Source organism: Arachis ipaensis, chromosome B8 (assembly GCF_059453495.1).
Source record: "Arachis ipaensis isolate K30076 ecotype BB chromosome B8, ASM5945349v1, whole genome shotgun sequence".
NCBI classification, from domain to species: Eukaryota; Viridiplantae; Streptophyta; class Magnoliopsida; order Fabales; family Fabaceae; genus Arachis; species Arachis ipaensis.
In genome coordinates this window covers 40,351,694-40,361,511 of record NC_142443.1, presented here as the reverse complement: position 1 = coordinate 40,361,511, position 9,818 = coordinate 40,351,694, and the positions used below count along the sequence as shown (strand labels likewise).

At 37.9% G+C, this 9,818-nt stretch overlaps 1 non-coding gene across 1 annotated transcript; it reads left to right on the top strand.

Annotated features, from left to right (window-relative positions):
• The first annotated feature begins 245 nt into the window (after positions 1-245).
• On the top strand, positions 246-353 carry LOC148547778 (small nucleolar RNA R71). Its single transcript, XR_015898613.1, has one exon. It is a non-coding gene; the product is annotated as a small nucleolar RNA R71 (small nucleolar RNA).
• Positions 354-9,818: the final 9,465 nt, after the last annotated feature.

Sequence of the window (9,818 nt, the reverse complement as noted above, 5' to 3'; positions counted from 1 at the left end):
TTCTGAGCCAATATGGCATTCAGAGTATCAATTTTAAGAACTCCCTTCTTCTGAGGTGTCCCATTACTCACAGGATTCCTCTCAGAAGTGTACATGAACTGGTTATTAGCAACTATGTCAATGAGTTCTTGAGCTTCTGCAGGCGTTTTCTTTAGGTGAATGGATCCACCTGCAGAAGTATCCAATGACATCTTAGCTAATTCAAACAGACCATCATAGAATATATCCAGGATGGTCCATTCTGAAAGCATGTCAGAAGGACACTTTTTGGTCAGTTCCTTGTATCTCTCCCAAGCTTCATAGAAGGATTCACCTTCTTTCTGTCTGAAGGTTTGAACATCCACTCTAAGCTTACTCAGCTTTTGAGGAGGAAAGAACTTGGCTAAGAAAGCCTTGACCAACTTATCCCAAGAGTTCAGGCTATCCTTAGGTTGAGAGTCCAACCATATTCTAGCTCTGTCTCTTACAGCAAACAGGAAAAGCATGAGCCTGTAGACTTCAGGATCTACTCCATTAGTCTTAACAGTGTCACATATCTGCAAGAATTCAGTTAATAACTGAAAGGGATCTTCAGATGGAATTCCATGAAACTTGCAGTTTTGCTGCATCAGAGAAACTAATTGAGGTTTCAGCTCAAAATTGTTTGCTCCAATGGTAGGGATGGAGATGCTTCTTCCATGTAAATTGGAATTAGGTGCAGTAAAGTCACCGAGCATCCTCCTTGCATTATTATTATTTTCGGCTGCCATATCCTCTTCTTGTTCAAAAATTCCTATAAGGTTGTCTCTGGATTGTTGTATTTTAGCTTCTCTTAGTTTCCTTTTCAGAGTCCTTTCAGGTTCAGGATCTGCTTCAACAAGAATGGTCTTGTCCTTGCTCCTGCTCATATGACAAAGAAGGGAATAACAAAGAAAATATGGAATCCTCTATGTCACAGTATAGAGATTCCTTTGTGTGAGTAGAAGAAGAAAAGAATGTAATGTAAAGAAAGAGAAGGGAGGAGAATCCAAACACAAGGGTGAGGGGAGCAGAGATATGAGATGAGGAGAAGTGTTAGTAAATAAATAAATAAATAGAAGGAGATGAGAGGTGAGATGATTTTCGAAAATTAAAAATTAAAATTTAAAGTTAAATTTCGAAAATAGTTTTTAAAAAAGGTTAGTAATTTTCGAAAATAAAAAATTAAATTAATTAGTTAATTAAAAAGAAATTTTGAAAAAGAGGGAAGAATTTTCGAAAATAAGAGAGGGAAAAGTAGTTAGGTGGTTTTGAAAAAGATAAGAAACAAACAAAAAGTTAATTAGTTAGTTGAAGCAAATTTTGAAAATCAATTTTTAAAAGATAAGAAGATAAGAAGTTAGAAAAGATATTTGAAAAAGATAAGATAAAGAGATATTTTTGAAAAGATATGATTGAAATTAGTTTTTGAAAAAGATTTGATTTTTAAAATCACAATTAATGACATGATTCACAAGAAATCACAAGATATGATTTTAGAACTTAAAGTTTGAATCTTTCTTAACAAGTAAGTAACAAACTTGAAATTTTTTGAATCAAAACATTAATTTTTGATGATATTTTTGAAAATATGATGTAAAATTAAGAGAAAGATTTTTTAAAAAAATATTTTTAAAATTTTCAAAAATAAATAAGAAAAATGAAAAAGATTTGATTTTTAAAAAAGATTTTGAAAAGGATAAGATTTTCAAATTGAAAATTTGATTTGACTCATAAAAATAACTGGATTTTAAAATTTTTTGAAAAAGTCAATCCAAATTTTCGAAATTTATGAGTGAAAAAAGGGAAAGATATTTTTTGAATTTTGAATTTTTAATGGTGAGAGAGAAAAACATGAAAAATGATGCAATGCATGAAAATTTTGGATCTAAACAGGTGATGCATGCAAGAACGTTATGAATGTCAAGATGAACACCAAGAACACTATGAATGTCAAGATGAACATCAAGAACTTATTTTTGAAAAAATTTTCAAGAAGAGAAAACATGCAAGACACCAAACATAGAAATTTTTCATGTATAGACACTATGAATGCAAGAATGCATATGAAAAACAAGAAAAGACACAAAACAAGAAAATATGAAGATCAAACAAGAAGACTGGCCAAGAACAACTTGAAGATCATGAAGAACACTATGAATGCATGAATTTTCGAAAAAAAATGCATAAAGAATTTTTAGAAAAAACTGCAATTGACACCAAACTTAAAAATTGACTCAAGACTCAAACAAACAACATAAAATATTTTTGATTTTATGATTTTATAAATTTTTTTGGATTTTTGTATATTTTTTTTCGAAAAACATATAGGAAAAAGGAAATAAGAAATTCAAAAATTTTTAATAAGAATTCCAGGAATCTTTCAATGTTAGCCTAAAGCTCCAATCCAAGGGTTAGACATGGCTTACTAGCCAGCCAAGCTTTAGAAGATACAAATCAGGCATATAACAGCTGATACTTCATCCAACTTCATATACTGATAAGTGGAAGCCCCATTCCAAATGAATTAGATATGGTTTTACAGCCAGCCAGGCTTCAATATGCTTCATGAAACTCTAGAATTCTTTCTTAAAAAAAATTCTGAAGAAAAATATATTTTTGAAAACATTTTTTTTTCGAATATTAATTTGGAAAAAAGAAGAAAATATTTTTGAAAAATTTTTTGAAAAAGTTTTTGAAAATAAAATAAGAAGAAAATTACCCAATCTGAGCAATACGATGAACCGTCAGTTGTCCAAACTCGAACAATCCTCGGCAACGGCGCCAAAAACTTGGTGCACGAAATTGTGATCCCTGGTAATGGCTCCAAAAACTTGGTGCTCTAATCTTAATTCATGATTTGTCACAACTTCGATACAACTAACCAGCAAGTGCACTGGGTCGTCCAAGTAATAAAACCTTACGTGAGTAAGGGTCGATCCCACGGAGATTGTCGGCTTGAAGCAAGCTATGGTCACCTTGTAAATCTCAGTCAGGCGGATATCAAATGGTTATGGAGTTTTCAAATAATAATAATAAATAAACAGAAAACAAAGATAGAAATACTTATGTAATTCATTGGTGAGAATTTTAGATAAGTGTATAGAGATGCTTTCGTTCCTCTGAACCTCTACTTTCCTGCTATCTTCATCCAATCCTTCCTACTCCTTTCCATGGCAAGCATTATGTAGGGCATCACCGTTGTCAATGGCTACATCCCATCCTCTCTTGTGAAAAAGGTCCAAATGCTCTGTCACGGCACAGCTAATCATCTGGAGGTTCTCGATCATACTGGAATAGGGTTCACCCTCCTTTTGCGTGTGTCACTACGCCCAGCACTCTCGAGTTTGAAGTTCGTCACAGCCATCCCTTCCCAGATCCTACTCGGAATACCACAGAAAAGGTTTAGACTTTCTGGATCTCAGGAATGGCCATCCATGGGTTCTAACTTATACCACGAAGATTCTAATATCTCGGACTCGGTCCTCTGTATTAGATATCTAAGAGATACTCATTCTAGCATGTTTGCATGTAGAACGGAAGTGTTTGTCAGGCATGCGTTCATAAGTGAGAATCATGATGAGCGTCACATAATCATCACATTCATCATGTTCTTGGGTGCGAATGGATATCTTAGAAGCGGGATAAGTTGAATTGAATAGAAAAACAGTAGTACTTTGCATTAAATTATGAGGAACAGCAGAGTTCCACACCTTAATCTATGGAGTGCAGAAACTCTACCGTTGAAAAATACATAAGTGAAAGGTTCAGGCATGGCCGAATGGCCAGTCCCCAAACGTGATCAATAGATCAAAAGATAATCCAAAGATGATTCCAAAGATGTAAATACAATAGTAAAAAGTCCTATTTATACTAAACTTGCTACTAGGGTTTACAGAAGTAAGTAATTGATGCATAAATCCACTTCCGGGGCCCACTTGGTGTGTGCTTGGGCTGAGCTTGAAGTTTACACGTGCAAAGGCTTCTTTTGGAGTTGAACGCCAAGTTGTAACGTGTTTTTGGCGTTCAACTCTGGTTCGTGACGTGTTTCTGGCGTTTAACTCCAGACTACAGCGTAGAACAGGCATTCAACGCCCTTTTGCGTCATCTAAACTCGGCCAAAGTATGGACTATTATATATTTCTGGAAAGCCCTGGATGTCTACTTTCCAACGCAATTGGAAGCGCGCCATTTTGAGTTCTATAGCTCTAGAAAATCCACTTTGAGTGTAGGGAGGTCAGAATCCAACAGCATCAGCAGTCCTTCTTCAACCTCTGAATCTGATTTTTGCTCAAGTCCCTCAATTTCAGCCAGAAAATACCTGAAATCACAGAAAAACGCACAAACTCATAGTAAAGTCCAGAAATGTGAATTTAACATAAAAACTAATAAAAAATCCCTAAAAGTAACTAGATCCTACTAAAAACATACTAAAAACAATGCCAAAAACCGTATAAATTATCCGCTCACCAATCAACAACAAAGTCAGCAAGCTCAACCTTCTCCACCACAGCAAAGCCAACAGTTAGTCCCATAGAGAGTTTGCGGAATCTGTGCTAATTATAGCCATTATACTGATGAATGTCCGCAGCTCTAGCAGGATGATAACACCATGGCAGCCACTCATAACTTCTATGACCGCCCCAACCAAGGGTATAATCAAGGTGGCAGTTACAGCCATGGATGGCAGGACAATTCTAACCAGAATCGGAGAGATAATTCTAATCAGAATTGGAGGGACAACAATAACAGAGGAGGCAGAGACAATCAGAGAAATCAGAGGTGGAATAATAACAACAATAGGCAGCAGAACCAGAACCAGCCATACAGAGCACCTCACCTGAGGCAATCCCAAGGACCACTGAATAACCAACAGCAGACCTCTCAAATCACTTATCCTTCTTCATCTGCTAATGATGAGTTACTACAATCTATTGATCAGAGACAACAGGCCATGGAAAATAACCTTAATTCTACTCTAAATGGTCTGAACTCTACCTTGCAAGCTCTTATCTCACAGATTGGATCAATTAATAACTCCAATAACCAGCCTTTGAGCTCTAGTGAAATCCCCTCTCAACCATTACCCAATCCAAAAGGTGGCCTTAATGCCATCACCCTAAGGTCAGGAACCACACTGCAGGAGAGGAATCAGGAGGAGCCAAACCCACTAGAACACGCCTCAGCTGAAGAGGTGGTGGAGGTAGAAGATGTTGAAGAGGAAGAGGACATACAGGACATGGCTGAAGAAGAAGAAGCTCAATCACAGGAAGAAGCACCAGAGGACGCTGAAGCTGTGAAGGACACCACTCCCATTCCATTCGCACAACTTGCAAGGAAGCCCAGGAAGCAGCTGGAACCTGATCCCAAAATGGTAGAAATATTCAAAAAAGTTGAGGTAACTGTTTCCCTTTTTGAGGTTATTCAACAGGTACCTAAATATGCAAAGTTTCTGAAAGATTTATGTATACATAAAGACAAAATTAATGAATTAGAAACTATTCCTTTAGGTAGTTCTATATCTGCTTTAATGGGAGGTTTACCTGAAAAGTGTAGCGACCCAGGTCCATGTTTGGTTAATTATACTATAGCTTCAATCTGAATGGAGCTATCAAGCATCCTCCGGAGGATCATTCTATCCTCCAGTGTGACATCATAGATGAAACCGTGGCTGAAGTTCACCAGGAGGAATTTGAAGAGAAGTACATAGGACAAGGTCCAAGTGTGGGGACATTCTCAGAGGACAATGACAATGCTTTACCATTGTTACCAGCTCCAGACAACCCAGAGCCTGACCATGAGCAGAAGTTATAATTGAAACCCCTCCCTCCACACCTCAAATATGCTTATCTTGAGGACAAGCAGACGTTTCCAGTTATCATTGCACGGGAACTCACTTCTCAACAAGAAGAGCAGCTACTTAATGTACTGAGGAGGCACAAGAAGGCAATTGGTTGAAGTTTGGCAGACATAGTAGGCATCAACCCTCAAGTCTGTGAGCACAGAATATTTTTAGAAGAGGGAGCAAGACCTGTCCGTCAGCCCCAGAGAAGACTGAACCCCACTATCTTAGAGGTTGTTGGTGCACGAATTGTAAATCACACTTTTTACAACTCGTACCACTAACCAGCAAGTGCACTGGGTCGTCCAAGCAATACCTTACGTGAGTAAGGGTCGATCCCATGGAGATTGTTGGCTTGAAGCAATCTATGGTTACCTTGTAAGTCTTAGTTAGGAAAACAATAAAACAATTCACTTATCAAATTTGATTGCAAGGAATAAAAGGGCATGAAACAAAGACTTGTTACTCAATAATGAAGAATATGTTGGGATTTTGGAGATGCTTTGTCTTCCTTATTTCAGTTTTTCTCTTGTACTCCTCTTCACACACGCAAGGCTCCTTCCATGGCAAGCTGTATGTAAGGTGTCACCGTTGTCAATGGCTACTTCCCGTCCTCTCAGTGAAAATGGTCCAAATGCTCTGTCACATCACGGCTAATCATCTGTTAGTTCTCGATCATGTCGAAATAGAATCCCTTGATTCTTTTGCGTCTGTCACTACGCCCAACAATCGCGAGTTTGAAGCTCGTCATAGCCATTCAATCCTTGAATCCTACTCGGAATACCACAGACAAGGTTTAGACTTTCCGGATTCTCATGAATGCCGCCATCAATTCTACCTTATACCATGAAGATTCTGATTAAGAAATCTAAGAGATACTCATTCAATCTGATGTAGAACGGAGGTGGTTGTCAGGCACACGTTCATGGACTGAGGAAGGTGATGAGTGTCACGGATCATCACCTTCTTCATAGCGAAGCGCGAATGAACATCTTGGATAGGAACAAGCGTGTTTGAATGGAAAACAGAGATAATTGCATTAATTCATCAAGACGCTGCAGAGCTCCTCACCCCCAACAATGGAGTTTAGAGACTCATGCCATCAAAGAGTACAAAGTTCAGATCTAAAAATGTCATGAGGTACAAAATAAATCTCTAAAAGTTGTTTAAATACTAAACTAGTAACCTAGGTTTACAGAAAATGAGTAAACTATGATAGATAGCGCAGAAATCCACTTCTGGGGCCCACTTGGTGTGTGCTGGGGCTGAGACTTAAGCTTCTCACATGCCTGGGCTGTTTTGGGCGTTCAACGCCAGGTTGTAACCTGTTTCTGGCGTTGAACTCCAACTTGTAACTTGTTTCTGGCGCTGGACGCCAGACTGCAACATAGAACTGGCGTTGAACGCCAATTTACGTCATCTATCATTGAGAAAAGTATGAACTATTATATATTTCTGGAAAGCCCTGGATGTCTACTTTCCAACCCAATTAAGAGCGCGTCATTTGGAGTTCTGTAGCTCCAGAAAATCTACTTTGAGTGCAGGAAGGTCAGAATCCAACAGCATCAGCAGTCCTTTTTCAGCCTGAATCAGATTTTTGCTCAGCTCCCTCAATTTCAGCTAGAAAATACCTGAAATCACAGAAAAACACACAAACTCATAGTAAAGTCCAGAAATATGATTTTTAATTAAAAACTAATAAAAATATACTAAAAACCAACTAAATCATACTAAAAACTAAGTAAAAATAATGCTAAAAAGCGTATAAATTATCCGCTCATCACAACACCAAACTTAAATTGTTGCTTGTCCCCAAGCAACTAAAAACAAAGTAGAATAAAAAGAAGAGAATATACAATGTATTCCAAAAATATCTATGAAGATCAGTGTTAATTAGATGAGCGGGGCTATTAGCTTTTTGCTTCTGAACAGTTTTGGCATCTCACTTTATCCTTTGAAGTTCAGAATGATTGGCATCTATAGGAACTCAGAATTTAGATAGTGTTATTGATTCTCTTAGTTCAGTATGTTGATTCTTGAACACAACTACTTTAAGAGTCTTGGCCGTGGCCCTAAGCACTCTGTTTTCCAGTATTACCACCGGATACATACATGCCACAGACACATAACTGTGTGAACCTTTTCAGATTATGACTCAGCTTTGCTAAAGTCCCCAATTAGAGGTGTCCAGGGTTCTTAAGCACACTCTGTTTTTTGCTTTGGACCTCGACTTTAACCGCTCAGTCTCAAGTTTTCACTTGACACTTTCACGCCACAAGCACATGGTTAGGGACAGCTTGGTTTAGCCGCTAAGGCTAGGATTTTATTCCTTTAGGCCCTCCTATCCACTGATGCTCAAAGCCTTGGATCCTTTTTATTACCTTTGCCTTTTGGTTTTAAGGGCTATTGGCTTTTTGCTCTTGCCTTTTGATTTAAAGAGCTTTTGGCTTTTTCTGCTTGCTTTTTCTTTTTCTTGCTCTCTTTTTTTCTGCAAGTTTTGTTCTTCACTGCTTTTTCTTGCTTCAAGAATCATTTTTATGATTTTTTAGATTATCAAATAACATTTCTCCTTTTTCATCATTCTTTCAAGAGCCAACAATTTTAACATTCATAAACAACAAATTCAAAAGACATATGCACTGCTCAAGCATTCATTCAGAAAACAAAAAGTATTGCCACCACATCAAAATAATTAAACTATTTTAAAATTCGAAATTCATGTACTTCTTTTTCTTTTTCAGAAAACAATTTTCATTTAAGAAAGGTGATGGATTCATAGGACATTCATATCTTTAAGACATAGACACTTAGGTACTAGTGATCATATAGTAAAGACACAAACATAATTAAACATGAAGCATAGTAAACGAAAAACAGGAAAATAAGAAAAAGGAGATTAAGGAATGGGTCCACCTTAATGAGGGTGGCGTCTTCCTCTTCTTGAAGAACCAATGGTGCTCTTGAGCTCCTCTATGTCTCTTCCTTGCCTTTGTTGCTCTTTCCTCATAGCTCTTTGATCTGCAGTCAATTACTCTACCACTGAATTATGGAAAAAAAACAAAAGCAATGCTTTTACCACACCAAACTTAGAAGGTTTACTCATCCTCGAGCAGAAGAAGAAAGAAGTGGAGAAGATGGAGGAGATGGAAGTGTGTGAATGGGTGGGTTTGGGAGGGGAATAGCTTGAATTTGAATGGTGAGGTAGGTGGGGATCCTGTGGGGTCTACAGATCCAGTGGGGTCAAGGATTTAGCATCCCTGCTCCAATTAGGTGTACAAAATGCCCTTACTGTGCAATCCTGGCGTTTAACGCCAGACTGCTGCCTGTTTCTGGTGTTAAACACCCAAATGTAGCCTGTTTCTGGCGTTTAACGTCAGACTGATGCTTGTTTCTGGCGTTAAACGCCAGCTTGGTGCTTGTTTTTGGCGTTAAACGCCAGACAGATACTTGTTTCTGGCGTTTAAATGCTAGAATGATCTTCCTCCAGGGTGTGCTATTTTTCATGCTGTTTTTCATTCTGTTTTTAAATTTCCATTTATTTTTGTGACTTCACATGATCATCAACCTAAAGAAAACATAAAATAGCCATGGAAAATAAATAGATATAATTAAATAACATTGGGTTGCCTCCCAACAAGCGCTTCTTTAATGTCAATAGCTTGACAGTGAGCTCTCATGGAGCCTCACAGATAATCAGAGCAAGGTTGGGACCTCCCAACACCAAACTTAGAGTTTGAATGTGGGGGTTCAACACCAAACTTAGAGTTTGGTTGTGGCCTCCCAACACCAAACTTAGAGTTTGACTGTGGGGGCTTTGGTTGACTCTGCAGTGAGAGAAGCTTTTCATGCTTCCTCTCCATGGTTACAGAAGGAGAACCTTGTGTCTTATAGTTTGCAATGTCTGCAAACCACAGAGTTTCTTGAATAGCAAACAATTGCTCATTCGGAAAGGTTTCAGAGATCTCAGTAGGAGGGAGGG